The sequence below is a fragment of the Hypomesus nipponensis genome, chromosome 20 (genome assembly GCF_054491055.1).
Source record: "Hypomesus nipponensis isolate SF chromosome 20, ASM5449105v1, whole genome shotgun sequence".
NCBI lineage: Eukaryota > Metazoa > Chordata > Actinopteri > Osmeriformes > Osmeridae > Hypomesus > Hypomesus nipponensis.
In genome coordinates, this window is record NC_140380.1 from 1,410,001 (window position 1) to 1,417,500 (window position 7,500).

Sequence of the window (7,500 nt, forward strand, 5' to 3'; positions counted from 1 at the left end):
TGATCTCGGAAGCTAAGCAGGGTCGGGCCTGGTTAGTACTTGGATGGGAGACCGCCTGGGAATACCAGGTGCTGTATGCTCATTCACTTAGAAACTGAAATCTTGCAATATGCACAAGTAGTCCTTCATGAAAGGGGCTGGAAGCTGTTTTCATTTTGACACGAGAGGGAGAGAGAGAGAGAGAGAGACCACCTTGCATTGTCAATTGCTAAATCTGTATATGGATAAGTAGCCTATGGTTGTCAACTTATTTCGTACGGCCATACCAGCCTGGCAACGCCCGATCTCGTCTGATCTCGGAAGCTAAGCAGGGTTGGGCCTGGTTAGTACTTGGATGGGAGACCGCCTGGGAATACCAGGTGCTGTATGCTCTTTTGCTCATTCACTTAGAAACTGAAATCTTGCAATATGCACAAGTAGTCCTTCATGAAAGGGGCTGGAAGCTGTTTTCATTTTGACACGAGAGAGAGAGAGAGAGAGAGAGAGAGAGAGACTACCTTGCATTGTCAATTGCTAAATCTGTATATGGATAAGTAGCCTATGGTTGTCAACGTATTTCGTACGGCCATACCAGCCTGGCCATGCCCGATCTCGTCTGATCTCGGAAGCTAAGCAGGGTCGGGCCTGGTTAGTACTTGGATGGGAGACCGCCTGGGAATACCAGGTGCTGTATGCTCTTTTGCTCATTCACTTAGAAACTGAAATCTTGCAATATGCACAAGTAGTCCTTCATGAAAGGGGCTGGAAGCTGTATTCATTTTGACACGAGAGAGAGAGAGAGAGAGAGAGACACCACCTTGCATTGTCAATTGCTAAATCTGTATATGGATAAGTAGCCTATGGTTGTCAACTTATTTCGTACGGCCATACCAGCCTGGCAACGCCTGATCTCGGAAGCTAAGCAGGGTCGGGCCTGGTTAGTACTTGGATGGGAGACCGCCTGGGAATACCAGGTGCTGTATGCTCTTTTGCTCATTCACTTAGAAACTGACATCTTGCAATATGCACAAGTAGTCCTTCATGAAAGGGGCTGGAAGCTGTTTTCATTTTGACACGAGAGATAGAGAGAGAGAGACTACCTTGCATTGTCAATTGCTAAATCTGTATATGGATAAGTAGCCTATGGTTGTCAACTTATTTCGTACGGCCATACCAGCCTGGCAACGCCCGATCTCGTCTGATCTCGGAAGCTAAGCAGGGTCGGGCCTGGTTAGTACTTGGATGGGAGACCGCCTGGGAATACCAGGTGCTGTATGCTCTTTTGCTCATTCACTTAGAAACTGACATCTTGCAATATGCACAAGTAGTCCTTCATGAAAGGGGCTGGAAACTGTTTTCATTTTGACACGAGAGAGAGAGAGAGAGAGAGAGAGAGAGACCACCTTGCATTGTCAATTGCTAAATCTGTATATGGATAAGTAGCCTATGGTTGTCAACTTATTTCGTACGGCCATACCAGCCTGGCAACGCCCGATCTCGTCTGATCTCGGAAGCTAAGCAGGGTCGGGCCTGGTTAGTACTTGGATGGGAGACCGCCTGGGAATACCAGGTGCTGTATGCTCATTCACTTAGAAACTGAAATCTTGCAATATGCACAAGTAGTCCTTCATGAAAGGGGCTGGAAGCTGTTTTCATTTTGACACGAGAGGGAGAGAGAGAGAGAGAGAGACCACCTTGCATTGTCAATTGCTAAATCTGTATATGGATAAGTAGCCTATGGTTGTCAACTTATTTCGTACGGCCATACCAGCCTGGCAACGCCCGATCTCGTCTGATCTCGGAAGCTAAGCAGGGTTGGGCCTGGTTAGTACTTGGATGGGAGACCGCCTGGGAATACCAGGTGCTGTATGCTCTTTTGCTCATTCACTTAGAAACTGAAATCTTGCAATATGCACAAGTAGTCCTTCATGAAAGGGGCTGGAAGCTGTTTTCATTTTGACACGAGAGAGAGAGAGAGAGACCACCTTGCATTGTCAATTGCCAAATCTGTATATGGATAAGTAGCCTATGGTTGTCAACTTATTTCGTACGGCCATACCAGCCTGGCAACGCCCGATCTCGTCTGATCTCGGAAGCTAAGCAGGGTCGGGCCTGGTTAGTACTTGGATGGGAGACCGCCTGGGAATACCAGGTGCTGTATGCTCTTTTGCTCATTCACTTAGAAACTGACATCTTGCAATATGCACAAGTAGTCCTTCATGAAAGGGGCTGGAAGCTGTTTTCATTTTGACACGAGAGAGAGAGAGAGAGAGAGAGAGAGAGAGACTACCTTGCATTGTCAATTGCTAAATCTGTATATGGATAAGTAGCCTATGGTTGTCAACTTATTTCGTACGGCCATACCAGCCTGGCAACGCCCGATCTCGTCTGATCTCGGAAGCTAAGCAGGGTCGGGCCTGGTTAGTACTTGGATGGGAGACCGCCTGGGAATACCAGGTGCTGTATGCTCTTTTGCTCATTCACTTAGAAACTGACATCTTGCAATATGCACAAGTAGTCCTTCATGAAAGGGGCTGGAAGCTGTTTTCATTTTGACACGAGAGATAGAGAGAGAGAGACTACCTTGCATTGTCAATTGCTAAATCTGTATATGGATAAGTAGCCTATGGTTGTCAACTTATTTCGTACGGCCATACCAGCCTGGCAACGCCCGATCTCGTCTGATCTCGGAAGCTAAGCAGGGTCGGGCCTGGTTAGTACTTGGATGGGAGACCGCCTGGGAATACCAGGTGCTGTATGCTCTTTTGCTCATTCACTTAGAAACTGACATCTTGCAATATGCACAAGTAGTCCTTCATGAAAGGGGCTGGAAGCTGTTTTCATTTTGACACGAGAGATAGAGAGAGAGAGACTACCTTGCATTGTCAATTGCTAAATCTGTATATGGATAAGTAGCCTATGGTTGTCAACTTATTTCGTAAGGCCATACCAGCCTGGCAACGCCCGATCTCGTCTGATCTCGGAAGCTAAGCAGGGTCGGGCCTGGTTAGTACTTGGATGGGAGACCGCCTGGGAATACCAGGTGCTGTATGCTCTTTTGCTCATTCACTTAGAAACTGACATCTTGCAATATGCACAAGTAGTCCTTCATGAAAGGGGCTGGAAACTGTTTTCATTTTGACACGAGAGAGAGAGAGAGAGAGAGAGACCACCTTGCATTGTCAATTGCTAAATCTGTATATGGATAAGTAGCCTATGGTTGTCAACATATTTCGTACGGCCATACCAGCCTGGCAACGCCCGATCTCGTCTGATCTCGGAAGCTAAGCAGGGTCGGGCCTGGTTAGTACTTGGATGGGAGACCGCCTGGGAATACCAGGTGCTGTATGCTCATTCACTTAGAAACTGAAATCTTGCAATATGCACAAGTAGTCCTTCATGAAAGGGGCTGGAAGCTGTTTTCATTTTGACACGAGAGAGAGAGAGAGAGAGAGAGAGAGACTACCTTGCATTGTCAATTGCTAAATCTGTATATGGATAAGTAGCCTATGGTTGTCAACTTATTTCGTACGGCCATACCAGCCTGGCAACGCCCGATCTCGTCTGATCTCGGAAGCTAAGCAGGGTCGGGCCTGGTTAGTACTTGGATGGGAGACCGCCTGGGAATACCAGGTGCTGTATGCTCATTCACTTAGAAACTGAAATCTTGCAATATGCACAAGTAGTCCTTCATGAAAGGGGCTGGAAGCTGTTTTCATTTTGACACGAGAGGGAGAGAGAGAGACCACCTTGCATTGTCAATTGCTAAATCTGTATATGGATAAGTAGCCTATGGTTGTCAACTTATTTCGTACGGCCATACCAGCCTGGCAACGCCCGATCTTGTCTGATCTCGGAAGCTAAGCAGGGTTGGGCCTGGTTAGTACTTGGATGGGAGACCGCCTGGGAATACCAGGTGCTGTATGCTCTTTTGCTCATTCACTTAGAAACTGAAATCTTGCAATATGCACAAGTAGTCCTTCATGAAAGGGGCTGGAAGCTGTTTTCATTTTGACACGAGAGAGAGAGAGAGAGAGAGAGAGAGAGAGAGAGAGACTACCTTGCATTGTCAATTGCTAAATCTGTATATGGATAAGTAGCCTATGGTTGTCAACTTATTTCGTACGGCCATACCAGCCTGGCAACGCCCGATCTCGTCTGATCTCGGAAGCTAAGCAGGGTCGGGCCTGGTTAGTACTTGGATGGGAGACCGCCTGGGAATACCAGGTGCTGTATGCTCATTCACTTAGAAACTGAAATCTTGCAATATGCACAAGTAGTCCTTCATGAAAGGGGCTGGAAGCTGTTTTCATTTTGACACGAGAGAGAGAGAGAGAGAGAGAGAGAGAGAGAGAGAGAGAGACTACCTTGCATTGTCAATTGCTAAATCTGTATATGGATAAGTAGCCTATGGTTGTCAACTTATTTAGTACGGCCATACCAGCCTGGCAACGCCCGATCTCGTCTGATCTCGGAAGCTAAGCAGGGTCGGGCCTGGTTAGTACTTGGATGGGAGACCGCCTGGGAATACCAGGTGCTGTATGCTCTTTTGCTCATTCACTTAGAAACTGACATCTTGCAATATGCACAAGTAGTCCTTCATGAAAGGGGCTGGAAGCTGTTTTCATTTTGACACGAGAGAGAGAGAGAGAGAGAGAGAGAGAGAGAGAGACTACCTTGCATTGTCAATTGCTAAATCTGTATATGGATAAGTAGCCTATGGTTGTCAACTTATTTCGTACGGCCATACCAGCCTGGCAACGCCCGATCTCGTCTGATCTCGGAAGCTAAGCAGGGTCGGGCCTGGTTAGTACTTGGATGGGAGACCGCCTGGGAATACCAGGTGCTGTATGCTCTTTTGCTCATTCACTTAGAAACTGAAATCTTGCAATATGCACAAGTAGTCCTTCATGAAAGGGGCTGGAAGCTGTTTTCATTTTGACACGAGAGAGAGAGAGAGAGAGACCACCTTGCATTGTCAATTGCTAAATCTGTATATGGATAAGTAGCCTATGGTTGTCAACTTATTTCGTACGGCCATACCAGCCTGGCAACGCCCGATCTCGTCTGATCTCGGAAGCTAAGCAGGGTCGGGCCTGGTTAGTACTTGGATGGGAGACCGCCTGGGAATACCAGGTGCTGTATGCTCTTTTGCTCATTCACTTAGAAACTGACATCTTGCAATATGCACAAGTAGTCCTTCATGAAAGGGGCTGGAAGCTGTTTTCATTTTGACACGAGAGAGAGAGAGAGAGAGAGAGAGAGAGAGAGAGACTACCTTGCATTGTCAATTGCTAAATCTGTATATGGATAAGTAGCCTATGGTTGTCAACTTATTTAGTACGGCCATACCAGCCTGGCAACGCCCGATCTCGTCTGATCTCGGAAGCTAAGCAGGGTCGGGCCTGGTTAGTACTTGGATGGGAGACCGCCTGGGAATACCAGGTGCTGTATGCTCTTTTGCTCATTCACTTAGAAACTGACATCTTGCAATATGCACAAGTAGTCCTTCATGAAAGGGGCTGGAAGCTGTTTTCATTTTGACACGAGAGAGAGAGAGAGAGAGAGAGAGAGAGAGAGAGACTACCTTGCATTTTCAATTGCTAAATCTGTATATGGATAAGTAGCCTATGGTTGTCAACTTATTTCGTACGGCCATACCAGCCTGGCAACGCCCGATCTCGTCTGATCTCGGAAGCTAAGCAGGGTCGGGCCTGGTTAGTACTTGGATGGGAGACCGCCTGGGAATACCAGGTGCTGTATGCTCTTTTGCTCATTCACTTAGAAACTGAAATCTTGCAATATGCACAAGTAGTCCTTCATGAAAGGGGCTGGAAGCTGTTTTCATTTTGACACGAGAGAGAGAGAGAGAGAGACCACCTTGCATTGTCAATTGCTAAATCTGTATATGGATAAGTAGCCTATGGTTGTCAACTTATTTCGTACGGCCATACCAGCCTGGCAACGCCCGATCTCGTCTGATCTCGGAAGCTAAGCAGGGTCGGGCCTGGTTAGTACTTGGATGGGAGACCGCCTGGGAATACCAGGTGCTGTATGCTCTTTTGCTCATTCACTTAGAAACTGAAATCTTGCAATATGCACAAGTAGTCCTTCATGAAAGGGGCTGGAAGCTGTTTTCATTTTGACACGAGAGAGAGAGAGAGAGAGAGACCACCTTGCATTGTCAATTGCTAAATCTGTATATGGATAAGTAGCCTATGGTTGTCAACTTATTTCGTACGGCCATACCAGCCTGGCAACGCCCGATCTCGTCTGATCTCGGAAGCTAAGCAGGGTCGGGCCTGGTTAGTACTTGGATGGGAGACCGCCTGGGAATACCAGGTGCTGTATGCTCTTTTGCTCATTCACTTAGAAACTGACATCTTGCAATATGCACAAGTAGTCCTTCATGAAAGGGGCTGGAAGCTGTTTTCATTTTGACACGAGAGAGAGAGAGAGAGACCACCTTGCATTGTCAATTGCTAAATCTGTATATGGATAAGTAGCCTATGGTTGTCAACTTATTTCGTACGGCCATACCAGCCTGGCAACGCCCGATCTCGTCTGATCTCGGAAGCTAAGCAGGGTCGGGCCTGGTTAGTACTTGGATGGGAGACCGCCTGGGAATACCAGGTGCTGTATGCTCTTTTGCTCATTCACTTAGAAACTGACATCTTGCAATATGCACAAGTAGTCCTTCATGAAAGGGGCTGGAAGCTGTTTTCATTTTGACACGAGAGAGAGAGAGACCACCTTGCATTGTCAATTGCTAAATCTGTATATGGATAAGTAGCCTATGGTTGTCAACTTATTTCGTACGGCCATACCAGCCTGGCCACGCCAGATCTCGTCTGATCTCGGAAGCTAAGCAGGGTCGGGCCTGGTTAGTACTTGGATGGGAGACCGCCTGGGAATACCAGGTGCTGTATGCTCTTTTGCTCATTCACTTAGAAACTGACATCTTGCAATATGCACAAGTAGTCCTTCATGAAAGGGGCTGGAAGCTGTTTTCATTTTGACACGAGAGAGAGAGAGAGAGAGAGAGGGAGAGAGAGAGAGAGACTACCTTGCATTGTCAATTGCTAAATCTGTATATGGATAAGTAGCCTATGGTTGTCAACTTATTTAGTACGGCCATACCAGCCTGGCAACGCCCGATCTCGTCTGATCTCGGAAGCTAAGCAGGGTCGGGCCTGGTTAGTACTTGGATGGGAGACCGCCTGGGAATACCAGGTGCTGTATGCTCTTTTGCTCATTCACTTAGAAACTGACATCTTGCAATATGCACAAGTAGTCCTTCATGAAAGGGGCTGGAAGCTGTTTTCATTTTGACACGAGAGAGAGAGAGAGAGAGAGAGAGAGAGAGAGACTACCTTGCATTGTCAATTGCTAAATCTGTATATGGATAAGTAGCCTATGGTTGTCAACTTATTTCGTACGGCCATACCAGCCTGGCAACGCCCGATCTCGTCTGATCTCGGAAGCTAAGCAGGGTCGGGCCTGGTTAGTACTTGGATGGGA

At 47.1% G+C, this 7,500-nt stretch overlaps 23 non-coding genes and 3 pseudogenes across 23 annotated transcripts in view; all 26 read left to right on the plus strand.

The window, feature by feature from the left end:
* LOC146242782 (5S ribosomal RNA) overlaps positions 1-80 on the plus strand; it is a 119-nt gene extending 39 nt beyond the window's left edge. The window contains exon 1 of the ribosomal RNA XR_014737451.1: positions 1-80. This exon is cut by the window's left edge and continues 39 nt beyond it. This is a non-coding gene — a ribosomal RNA (5S ribosomal RNA).
* A 172-nt stretch (positions 81-252) lies between these two features.
* LOC146242783 (5S ribosomal RNA) lies at positions 253-371 on the plus strand. Its single transcript, XR_014737761.1, has one exon. It is a non-coding gene; the product is annotated as a 5S ribosomal RNA (ribosomal RNA).
* Positions 372-557: 186 nt separating this feature from the next.
* On the plus strand, positions 558-676 carry LOC146242784 (5S ribosomal RNA). The gene has a single exon (XR_014740392.1). It is a non-coding gene; the product is annotated as a 5S ribosomal RNA (ribosomal RNA).
* A 180-nt stretch (positions 677-856) lies between these two features.
* On the plus strand, positions 857-965 carry LOC146242785 (5S ribosomal RNA; annotated as a pseudogene).
* Positions 966-1,139: 174 nt separating this feature from the next.
* Positions 1,140-1,258, plus strand: LOC146242786 (5S ribosomal RNA). Its single transcript, XR_014737452.1, has one exon. It is a non-coding gene; the product is annotated as a 5S ribosomal RNA (ribosomal RNA).
* Positions 1,259-1,442: 184 nt separating this feature from the next.
* Positions 1,443-1,561, plus strand: LOC146242787 (5S ribosomal RNA). Its single transcript, XR_014737453.1, has one exon. It is a non-coding gene; the product is annotated as a 5S ribosomal RNA (ribosomal RNA).
* Positions 1,562-1,733: 172 nt separating this feature from the next.
* Positions 1,734-1,852, plus strand: LOC146242788 (5S ribosomal RNA). The gene has a single exon (XR_014737773.1). It is a non-coding gene; the product is annotated as a 5S ribosomal RNA (ribosomal RNA).
* A 172-nt stretch (positions 1,853-2,024) lies between these two features.
* On the plus strand, positions 2,025-2,143 carry LOC146242789 (5S ribosomal RNA). The gene has a single exon (XR_014737454.1). It is a non-coding gene; the product is annotated as a 5S ribosomal RNA (ribosomal RNA).
* Positions 2,144-2,329: 186 nt separating this feature from the next.
* Positions 2,330-2,448, plus strand: LOC146242790 (5S ribosomal RNA). The gene has a single exon (XR_014737456.1). It is a non-coding gene; the product is annotated as a 5S ribosomal RNA (ribosomal RNA).
* A 174-nt stretch (positions 2,449-2,622) lies between these two features.
* LOC146242791 (5S ribosomal RNA) lies at positions 2,623-2,741 on the plus strand. The gene has a single exon (XR_014737457.1). It is a non-coding gene; the product is annotated as a 5S ribosomal RNA (ribosomal RNA).
* A 174-nt stretch (positions 2,742-2,915) lies between these two features.
* Positions 2,916-3,034, plus strand: LOC146242792 (5S ribosomal RNA; annotated as a pseudogene).
* A 178-nt stretch (positions 3,035-3,212) lies between these two features.
* On the plus strand, positions 3,213-3,331 carry LOC146242793 (5S ribosomal RNA). The gene has a single exon (XR_014737458.1). It is a non-coding gene; the product is annotated as a 5S ribosomal RNA (ribosomal RNA).
* A 174-nt stretch (positions 3,332-3,505) lies between these two features.
* LOC146242794 (5S ribosomal RNA) lies at positions 3,506-3,624 on the plus strand. The gene has a single exon (XR_014737459.1). It is a non-coding gene; the product is annotated as a 5S ribosomal RNA (ribosomal RNA).
* A 164-nt stretch (positions 3,625-3,788) lies between these two features.
* Positions 3,789-3,907, plus strand: LOC146242795 (5S ribosomal RNA). Its single transcript, XR_014740383.1, has one exon. It is a non-coding gene; the product is annotated as a 5S ribosomal RNA (ribosomal RNA).
* A 192-nt stretch (positions 3,908-4,099) lies between these two features.
* LOC146242796 (5S ribosomal RNA) lies at positions 4,100-4,218 on the plus strand. The gene has a single exon (XR_014737461.1). It is a non-coding gene; the product is annotated as a 5S ribosomal RNA (ribosomal RNA).
* A 188-nt stretch (positions 4,219-4,406) lies between these two features.
* Positions 4,407-4,525, plus strand: LOC146242797 (5S ribosomal RNA). Its single transcript, XR_014740348.1, has one exon. It is a non-coding gene; the product is annotated as a 5S ribosomal RNA (ribosomal RNA).
* Positions 4,526-4,715: 190 nt separating this feature from the next.
* On the plus strand, positions 4,716-4,834 carry LOC146242798 (5S ribosomal RNA). Its single transcript, XR_014737462.1, has one exon. It is a non-coding gene; the product is annotated as a 5S ribosomal RNA (ribosomal RNA).
* Positions 4,835-5,008: 174 nt separating this feature from the next.
* On the plus strand, positions 5,009-5,127 carry LOC146242799 (5S ribosomal RNA). Its single transcript, XR_014737463.1, has one exon. It is a non-coding gene; the product is annotated as a 5S ribosomal RNA (ribosomal RNA).
* A 190-nt stretch (positions 5,128-5,317) lies between these two features.
* On the plus strand, positions 5,318-5,436 carry LOC146242800 (5S ribosomal RNA). Its single transcript, XR_014740349.1, has one exon. It is a non-coding gene; the product is annotated as a 5S ribosomal RNA (ribosomal RNA).
* A 190-nt stretch (positions 5,437-5,626) lies between these two features.
* LOC146242801 (5S ribosomal RNA) lies at positions 5,627-5,745 on the plus strand. Its single transcript, XR_014737464.1, has one exon. It is a non-coding gene; the product is annotated as a 5S ribosomal RNA (ribosomal RNA).
* A 174-nt stretch (positions 5,746-5,919) lies between these two features.
* Positions 5,920-6,038, plus strand: LOC146242802 (5S ribosomal RNA). The gene has a single exon (XR_014737465.1). It is a non-coding gene; the product is annotated as a 5S ribosomal RNA (ribosomal RNA).
* A 176-nt stretch (positions 6,039-6,214) lies between these two features.
* On the plus strand, positions 6,215-6,333 carry LOC146242803 (5S ribosomal RNA). Its single transcript, XR_014737466.1, has one exon. It is a non-coding gene; the product is annotated as a 5S ribosomal RNA (ribosomal RNA).
* A 172-nt stretch (positions 6,334-6,505) lies between these two features.
* LOC146242804 (5S ribosomal RNA) lies at positions 6,506-6,624 on the plus strand. The gene has a single exon (XR_014737468.1). It is a non-coding gene; the product is annotated as a 5S ribosomal RNA (ribosomal RNA).
* A 168-nt stretch (positions 6,625-6,792) lies between these two features.
* LOC146242805 (5S ribosomal RNA) lies at positions 6,793-6,911 on the plus strand (annotated as a pseudogene).
* A 194-nt stretch (positions 6,912-7,105) lies between these two features.
* On the plus strand, positions 7,106-7,224 carry LOC146242806 (5S ribosomal RNA). Its single transcript, XR_014740350.1, has one exon. It is a non-coding gene; the product is annotated as a 5S ribosomal RNA (ribosomal RNA).
* Positions 7,225-7,412: 188 nt separating this feature from the next.
* LOC146242807 (5S ribosomal RNA) overlaps positions 7,413-7,500 on the plus strand; it is a 119-nt gene continuing 31 nt past the window's right edge. The window contains exon 1 of the ribosomal RNA XR_014737469.1: positions 7,413-7,500. This exon is cut by the window's right edge and continues 31 nt beyond it. This is a non-coding gene — a ribosomal RNA (5S ribosomal RNA).